This window comes from Thermobia domestica, chromosome 4 (assembly GCF_964235325.1).
Source record: "Thermobia domestica chromosome 4, izTheDome1.hap1.1, whole genome shotgun sequence".
Lineage (NCBI taxonomy): Eukaryota > Metazoa > Arthropoda > Insecta > Zygentoma > Lepismatidae > Thermobia > Thermobia domestica.
The window spans coordinates 192,625,318-192,633,812 of NC_137457.1; positions in this window are offsets into that span (position 1 = coordinate 192,625,318).

Below are 8,495 nucleotides of genomic sequence, written 5' to 3' on the forward strand. Positions count from 1 at the left end.
CTGACCGGTTAGTTGAGGATGATCGTGGCTTGGCAGTAGCGCCTGAGGTGGTGGGCCGCCCCAGCGGGATAAGGAAGTTCTCAGGCCGGTATTGAGATCGGCTGACTATCTTCGTTGGTATCTTAGTCTTCTTTTTCGAGATGACTGGGTTGGACGTAGCCATCATAGGAGCTGAAATGAAGAGTGCAGATGATATGCCAAAAATATAAGCTACCCTCCGTAAAGGAGAGTAACTTAATAAATCATTTAGCCAAGAGAAATAGCTAGGGTCGTCAACGGATAATATCAATGTGGTGTGTTAGCCTCCGTAGAGGTGTAAAAATAATTCGACGGTTGTTTCCTTCACCTCGATGAGATAAGTAATCCAACCGTATAAGATGTTCGCGACTAAATTCAACCAATGGGGATGGAACGCTTAAGTGACTAGTTTATTTTTATCCGCCAGATACGGATACCCTATTTTTTTTACCTGGTTAGAGATTCCAGGTGGCCAGTTCAGAAGATGCATATACTTTTTTTTAGGTAAGGGAGTAGTTTTGAGAAAGTTCTTTAATCATCTATTTTCTTTCTTTAGAACAAATTACCCCATCCATTAAAGGGTTACGCCCTCTCGTTGGCAAAGGTTTCAATGCATGGTGGTGGTGCTCATACATATACAATAGGTGGTCTAAGTGCAATGCAAAACCAAAAGAAATTGAAAAGAAAAAACACATAAAATTAGTAGGGAGAAATGGACAATATATAAAGCAGTGCAAGATATCATATTAACAGTGCAAAAAATACAAACATATATATATAATTAAAAAATAAATGTAGTTAGGTATATCATATATAAGCAGGTATGATAATGATATGAAGTGCATTGACGTCACAAACACAATGGGAACATTAGTTGAGACACATGATGGTTAGATCTTCTGTCTCGGGGCGACTCGAGACTGATGTAAGACGTAATGATAGCCCAATGTTAGTGATGAGTGAAGAACATGTGCTAAAATGGAAAAATATGAGGTAGATGATCTCAGACGATGTAAATGTCAAATATTGCTCTCTCCGTGGCGTCCAAATTTGTTGTTTGAACATATATTATGGTGAGGATGTTGAGCGGTGAGTGCTGATATCGAGATGGAGCATCTGTAAGGGCATCAACTCTTAAGGTATCAAGATAGAGTGGATGAGCGTTTGTAATGCGTGATTGAATATATCTTGTCCTGAGTGTAGCAAGATGATTAAAAATAGTTGGAAAGTATATGTGTTCGTAGGTCATGTAATTTGGATATGGTAACCGAATCCGATATGCCAGGCGAATAACATGGCGTTCCATAATTGCTAACTTCTCATAGAGTTTAGCTGAAGCATGACACCAGGCAATGTGACCAAATGTGAGAAGAGGTCGAAGAAAAACTTTGTATGTCTTTAGTAAGACATCCGCACTTAGGGCGGCACGTAAGGCGGCGTAGAAGATTTAATCTAATTGATGCTTTTTGCGCCAGTTTTTGAAAGTGAGGTTTCTAGGTGAGTTTGGTATTAAATACCACACCAAGATATGTAGCAGAGGCGGTTGGACGAAGAAAATGGCCGTCAACTGATACGCAGAGATTAGCGGGATCTCGGCGTACTTTAGTTCGACGTTTTGGTGGAAGAAAAACAAGGGTTTGTGTTTTCTCCGAATTAACAATTAATTTCCACTTCCTGCACCAGGTAAGAAAATTGTCGAGTGTCAATTGTAGGCTTCTGTTGATCTGAAACATAGTTTTCCCAAGTGATAAAAATGCCGTGTCGTCAGCATATTGGAAAACATAGACATTAGGCGGTGGTCTAGTCATATCTGAGGCGTATAAGATATATAATAACAGACTAAGTGCGGAGCCCTGAGGTACGCCTATATGAGGAAAAATGGGTCTAGAGAGAACACTTCCTATTGAAACATATGCTATTCGATTACTTAAAAAAGAATAAATGAGACGGATGTAACAATGGAAAGTCGGATTGTAAGAGTGATTGTAATGTGCGCAGCAAGCCCTAGTGCCATACCTTATCAAAAGCTTTCTGTAAATCCATAAGAACTAGACATGATGGAAGAGCTTTATTGTATTGATTGGTGAGAACCGTGGTTAGGCGTAGCAGTTGGTCGCTAATAGAAAAGTTTGGCCTAAAACCTGCTTGATGTGTTGGTAATAGATCGTGTTCTTTAAGATAAACATGCAGTCTGTTAACGAGAATCTTTTCAAATAGCTTACTGAAGACAGAAGTTAACTGAATGGGCCTGTAGGAACTAACATCATGAATAGGCTTGTTTGGTTTATGAAACATGCACACCTTTGAGACATTCCAATGTAGTGCATAATAACCAGTGATGAGTATGAAATTGTAAATAGACACTAGTAAAGAAATAAATAAAGGTGGAGATTCTTTGAGAATCCTGTACGAGATACTATCAATTCCTGGTGATGTGTTACGTTTCCGTCGAAGAACGGTATGTAATTCGGGAGCAGTGATGGGTCTGGTAAGAGGATGGTTGATATCGGTTTGATTTGATGTAGAAGGTTGTAAAGAATGTATTCGGGAGATATCAATGCGTTCGCTCTGGCATGGCGACTCAGTTGAAGTGAATACTGTTTGTAGTTGGTCTGCGAATACATTCGCTTTATCTGCGTCTGAAAGAAGTGGAACATTATTGACATGGAGCGGATATGTTGTAACAGTGTTTTTTCCAGTTAATTGATGAAATTTCTTCCAGTAGCGGGTAGGATGTGCTTCATCTCTCAGCTTATTGTAAGCACCAATCCAGTGCCTCCGTTTATATGCAATGAGGTAGTTTTTAACTGCCCGTTGCCATTGTCTGTGACAATGAAGATGTGCCTCGTTCCCAGTACGATGATACTCTCGAATGTGCTGTCTTGCACGTTTTACAATGGCCAGATATTGAGGCGGTAACTTTGGTCTGTGTGGGCAGATTTTGTCCTCAGGAATGGATGTTTGAGCATTTGTAGTTAAGGTATCTGTAAGCCGGGAAATAGTGTAATACAATTCAGACTCGATGGTTGGTGCTGTGAGATGTATAATGTCTCTTTCAATGGTTGTTCTAGAACTATTCCAATCAGCTTTATCATATCGTTTAACAGTACGAAACACAGGGGTAGTGTGACAAAGATGGCCCTTGTTGAGTGTTAGCTTTATTGGGCAGTGATCACTACCAATTGTATCAAGAACCTGTATTGTACAGTCACCGACCAGATTAAGTGATGTAATTACAACATCTGGTGTTGTTTGACTACTTGGTCGAGTATGACTAGGTAAGTCATGGATATCTAAATGTAACTGATGAGTTACGTAGTTCAAAAATTATTGTTTTTCCCGGTCGCTTCGACTATGGATACTGATATCAGCCATAATGATAACATTACGAAAATTTTGTGCAATATAATTGAAAAAATCGATTGGCATTGGTTGTCTCGGCCGAATATAAATTGTAGCAACGTTTATGGCGATGGAAGGAAAGTAAACAGAGAAAAGAAGATGTTCTGGATGATTGACATAAGCCTGTAGGTGATATTGTCTGAATGGTAATTTTAGTGAAAAACCTTTTGCAACTCCACCTTGAGCTCTGGCGGCAGGTCCTCTATAGTCATGTCGGTGAAGGAGATAACCTGTTAGGCATGCTGTAATATTAGGTTTGAGTGAATTTCATTTAGAGCAAAAACATGAACTTGTTTTTCGAGTAAAAGATGCTCTAGGAGAAGATCGTGTTGCTGGAAAGATCGCATATTAATAAATAAGAAATTCATGACTACAAGCAAGAACGACATAGATTTAAACAATAGTTTCAAGAGGCGCGATTTGAAAATGAGCATATTGTCTTGAATGTGTACCATGCATATTGATGTTAAAGAACGATTTTGCAGTGGCAGTAATGGTGCGAAGTATATTATCGCGTTGAAATGGCATCACGTTCAGGAGCACTATGGTGAGATAGCGAAGAAAATCTTCGATACTGAGCGGATGTAGGATAGACTGGGCTGGAGGTGTAGTTTTATCGCTACTTCGAATAGGTGCAGTAAACTCCGGACGAGTAGGTTCTGCAGGGGGCTTAGCCTTGCAACGGTAGCTGTACGTGGAGTGCACCTCTCCGCAAGTGGAACACTTTGGAGGTGGTTGTTGATTTGGCACAACCTAGTTTCATGTTATTTGCCACAATATCCGCATCGCGGTTGATTAGGACAATTGTTAGTGAAATGCGTGTTGTAGGATTGACATTTCTCGCACCTAAGAGGTACTGGCCCAGGAGTTTTAGAAGGCTCGACTCTATGGATTTTCTTATAAATAGGGGCACCATGTGCCAAAAGGTAGTCAATAGCCTGTTGATTTTGTGATAATACGCGAACCATATATGTTGGTCCGTTATTGTTTTATATGCTTATGCATTTTTCAATGTTGATGCCCTCTTGAATAAGCTCCTCGCGCACTTCGTCGTCTGTGAAATCTGGGATAACACCACGTATAACGACAGATAACATTGGCGATTTCTTAGGAGGTGGTGGTTGTTTCGGCCGAGAATCAGACTTTTTTGTTAGTTTTGCGTTTTTCCCAAAGATTTCGTAAGATGCTTTATTACGCAAATAGGTTCCGAAATTAGGATCTTTTGATTTTATGATGTATCCATTCCTAGTATGGACTATTTGTTCAACATTTGCGCGTGGAACGTATTTAATGATCTGGAGAAAGATCATCTTTGGATGAGTGTATTTCGCGTCAAAATCGGTGAGAAGAAAATTGTAAACAGGATCTGCAGTGATGCTGAGAGTTACAGATGGCGAATCTGAAGGTGGGGATCTAATGTCCATTGGTTGGACGTCAGAAGATCGAGATCCACCGCGAAATCTCTTTGCAGATTGGGTTGAGTCAGTGGATGGATGTCTTTCTTTAGACGTACTCGCTACTGGTTGACTACCCCATGAAAAGTGTCGAGTGCGACCGGTAGTTCCAGTCGTTGTAGCTTGCGCACGTGATATGCCTATACTTGTAGGAAGAGAAGCTGATAATCCTGTATGTCGACCGAGAGCCCATTGTCCGTTAGCATTGCCAGAGTCCGCCATCACTATGAAATAGTCTAGGGCCGAAGCACAAAAGAATATGAGAATGAATGAAAAGATGATGATGAGGTTCAAAAAACAGTTTGCTCTTCGAAAGTAAAAACTTCCGTCAACCCTCTAAGTGCTGTATGTGTGTTTTAGCTCACAAATGCGTATTGCTACACTTGGTCCTAGCTAACACACTAATTGACACAAGAGAGGTTAGGCTCCTTGATTCAGTATGGCATATACTTTTTTTAAAATTTTTTAGGGGTATGGGAATAAGGTAATAAGTGAACTGGATAAATCTTTATTCATCAATTATGTACTGCTTTGGTAAAGATGGTACTCTTACTCCCAGCCATTAGAGGGTAACGCCCTCTCTTTGGCATAGGTGTCAGTAGATATACATGGATTGTTAAACATTGTGGGATGGTCAAAGTGCAATTATATAAACATGAGGAAAAGTAAGCATATAAAACTAGGTATACTGATAAATAATAATAATAAGATGAACAATAATAACAATAAATGAAAAGTAGAATAAATATGTGTAAAAAAATATATATGTATACGAGGTGCTAAGGTATTAAGATGATGGAAAACAAAATGTATCACTAAAGTAATAGAATTTAGAGCGATGATGATGAGGTATGAGATGAAGTGCAGAGACGACACAAACATAGTTGTATTAGCAAGACAGATGCAGTGTTAAATCTTCTGTCCCGGGGCGACTCGGGACTGATGAGGACAGGGGGAAGCCCTTGTTAATAATGAGGATTACGTGCTAATATGGAAAAATATGAGGAACATGATCATTAATGAGGTAAATATCATATATTTCCCGTTCATCAGCAGTCAGATGTGCATTTTGAGCAAACAGTGATACTAAGATGTTTAAAGGTGAGTGTCTATACCGAAATGTAGCATCAGTAAGAGCATCAGTCTGCAGAATGTCCAAGAATAACGGATGACCTGTTTGTATACGTGAAATTATATACCTTAGTCGTAGTTCTGCGAGGTGTTTCGTGAGTTTTGAGAAGTCGATATACCCATATGTAAGCCATGTAGGGTAAGGAAGTTTAATACGATACGCCAGCATGTCGCTCCATTATGCAGAGTTTTTCGTAATATGACGCAGAAGCATTGCTCCAGGCGGTGTGTCCAAAAGTGAGGATGGGACGGAGAAACGCCTTATAAGTATGAAGTAACACTTCAGCTTTCAGACCCCAAGTTGTGCCTGTGAGACGACGCAATATATTTAAACTAATTTTAGCCTTAGCTGTTAACTTTTTCAGGTGAGCATTCCAAGTGAGCTTTGAGTCAAAGACCACGCCTAAGTAGGTAGCAGTCGGTGAAGGGCGTACTCGGTACCCATCAACATTTACTTGCAAGAGATTTGGATTTCTGTCAACTCTGGAACGCCTGTTCGGAGGTAAGAACACGATCGCTTGCGTCTTTTCTGTATTAATATTTAAATGCCATCTCTTGCACCACCTGATGTAATTATCGAGAGTTTGTTGTAAAAGAGTATTAAGTTGTTAAATAGTTTTACCAAGAGCGAGAAAAGCTGTGTCGTCGGCGTATTGAAAAGTAAAAACATTACGTGGAACTGTAGGGATATGAGAAGCATAAAGGATATATAATAAAGGGCTGAGAGCCGAACCCTGGGGAACTCCAGTAAGCGGAAAGATAGGCCAAGATAGAGCATTACCCACTGTAACATAAGCAATGCGATTTGTAAGGAAAGAATATACTCTCCTCAAATAGCAAAGTGCAAACTTAAATGATTGCAATTTTTTAATTAAGCCGTAATGCCAAACTTTATCGAAAGCCTTTTCTAAATCCATAAGAATGAGGCAAGAAGGGAAGGCTTTATTATACTGGTTAGTAATTATGGTGCTGAGACGAAGTAGCTGGTCATTTGTGGAGAAATTAGGCCGAAAGCCTGCTTGATGGATGGATAGTAGAGTAGTTGTCTGAAGATACTTATGAAGGCGGCAGACAAGAATTTTCTCAAATATTTTACTGAACACTGATGTCAGTTGAATTGGTCTGTAAGAGGAAACATAATGCACTGTCTTGTTTGGATTATGGAACATGCAAATTTTTGAGACTTTCCAATCTGGAGGATAGAAACCAGTTCTGAGAATAAAATTGTATATCGCCACCAGTAGTAGTAGAAGTGGTTGCGGGGCTTCTTTTATATGTCGACAACATATGTTATCAACGCCAGGAGCTGTGTTCTTTTTCCGCTTGAGGGCTATGTGGAGCTCATCAATAGTAATGGGTGCAGTGAGTGGATGTTCCAGATCAATGGCATGATCGGCAGAAGGTTGTAAAGCAAGAATGCAAGAGATGTCTATCCGTTCAGAGATCTTAGAGGCAGCTGTTGGAGTAAAAACGCTCTGTAGCTGACTAGCAAATGCGTTTGCTTTCTCTTCGTCGGAGAAGAGAGGAGTGCCATCTGCAATTAGAGGATAAGTTGAAGACGTATTCTTGCCAATTAGTTGATTAAACCTCTTCCAATAGCGAGATGTGTGTGCTTCTTCGGATAAGGTATTACAAGTCTTAATCCAACTGCGACGTTTATATGCAGCAAGATAGGTGCGACCTGCTCGTTGCCATTGGAGATGTTGATGTAGATAGGCATCAATCCCTGTTCGATAGTATTCACGGAGATGTTGACGAGCCTTGTGTATTAAAGTGACATACGTCGGTGGTAATTTTGGCTTATGGAGAGTTACTTGGACAGTTGGAATATTATGATGAGCACTGGTTCGTATTGCCTCAGTGAGAGTAGTAAGACACGAAGCCAACTCAGGCTCGGTAGCTGGTGCTGTTATACTTGAAAGAGAGTGTTCGATGTCTTGCCGAAAATGAGGCCAATTCGCTTTGTCAAATCTAGGAACACTTCGCGGGGCTATTACCGGTCGTTGCGGTTGTCCTCGAGTTAATGTTAATTTAATTGGATGATGATCGCTTCCGATGGAATCGAGAACTTCAAGCTGGCATTCATTAATAAGATTTATAGATGTGATGACGACATCTGGTGTAGTCTGACTGATTGGTCTAGTGTGACTAGGAAGGACATGAAGATGCAGCTGTAGATTTTCAGTTAAGAATTGCTGAAAATTTGCCTTTTCGCGGGCACTACGACTATGGATATTAATATCCGCCATGATGATAATATTACGAAAGTTATGGGCTATGTATTCAAAATACTGTAATGGTATGGGTTGGCGTGGTCGAACATAGATTGTGCTAAAATTAACTATTAATGATGGAAAATATATAGAATAAAGTAAGTATTCCGGCATATCGACAAAAACTTGAGGAGTGTATGCTCTTACTGGATATTTGGAAAAATAACCTATTGCAACTCCGCCTTGAGCACGTGCCATATGATTGGGATAATCGTGA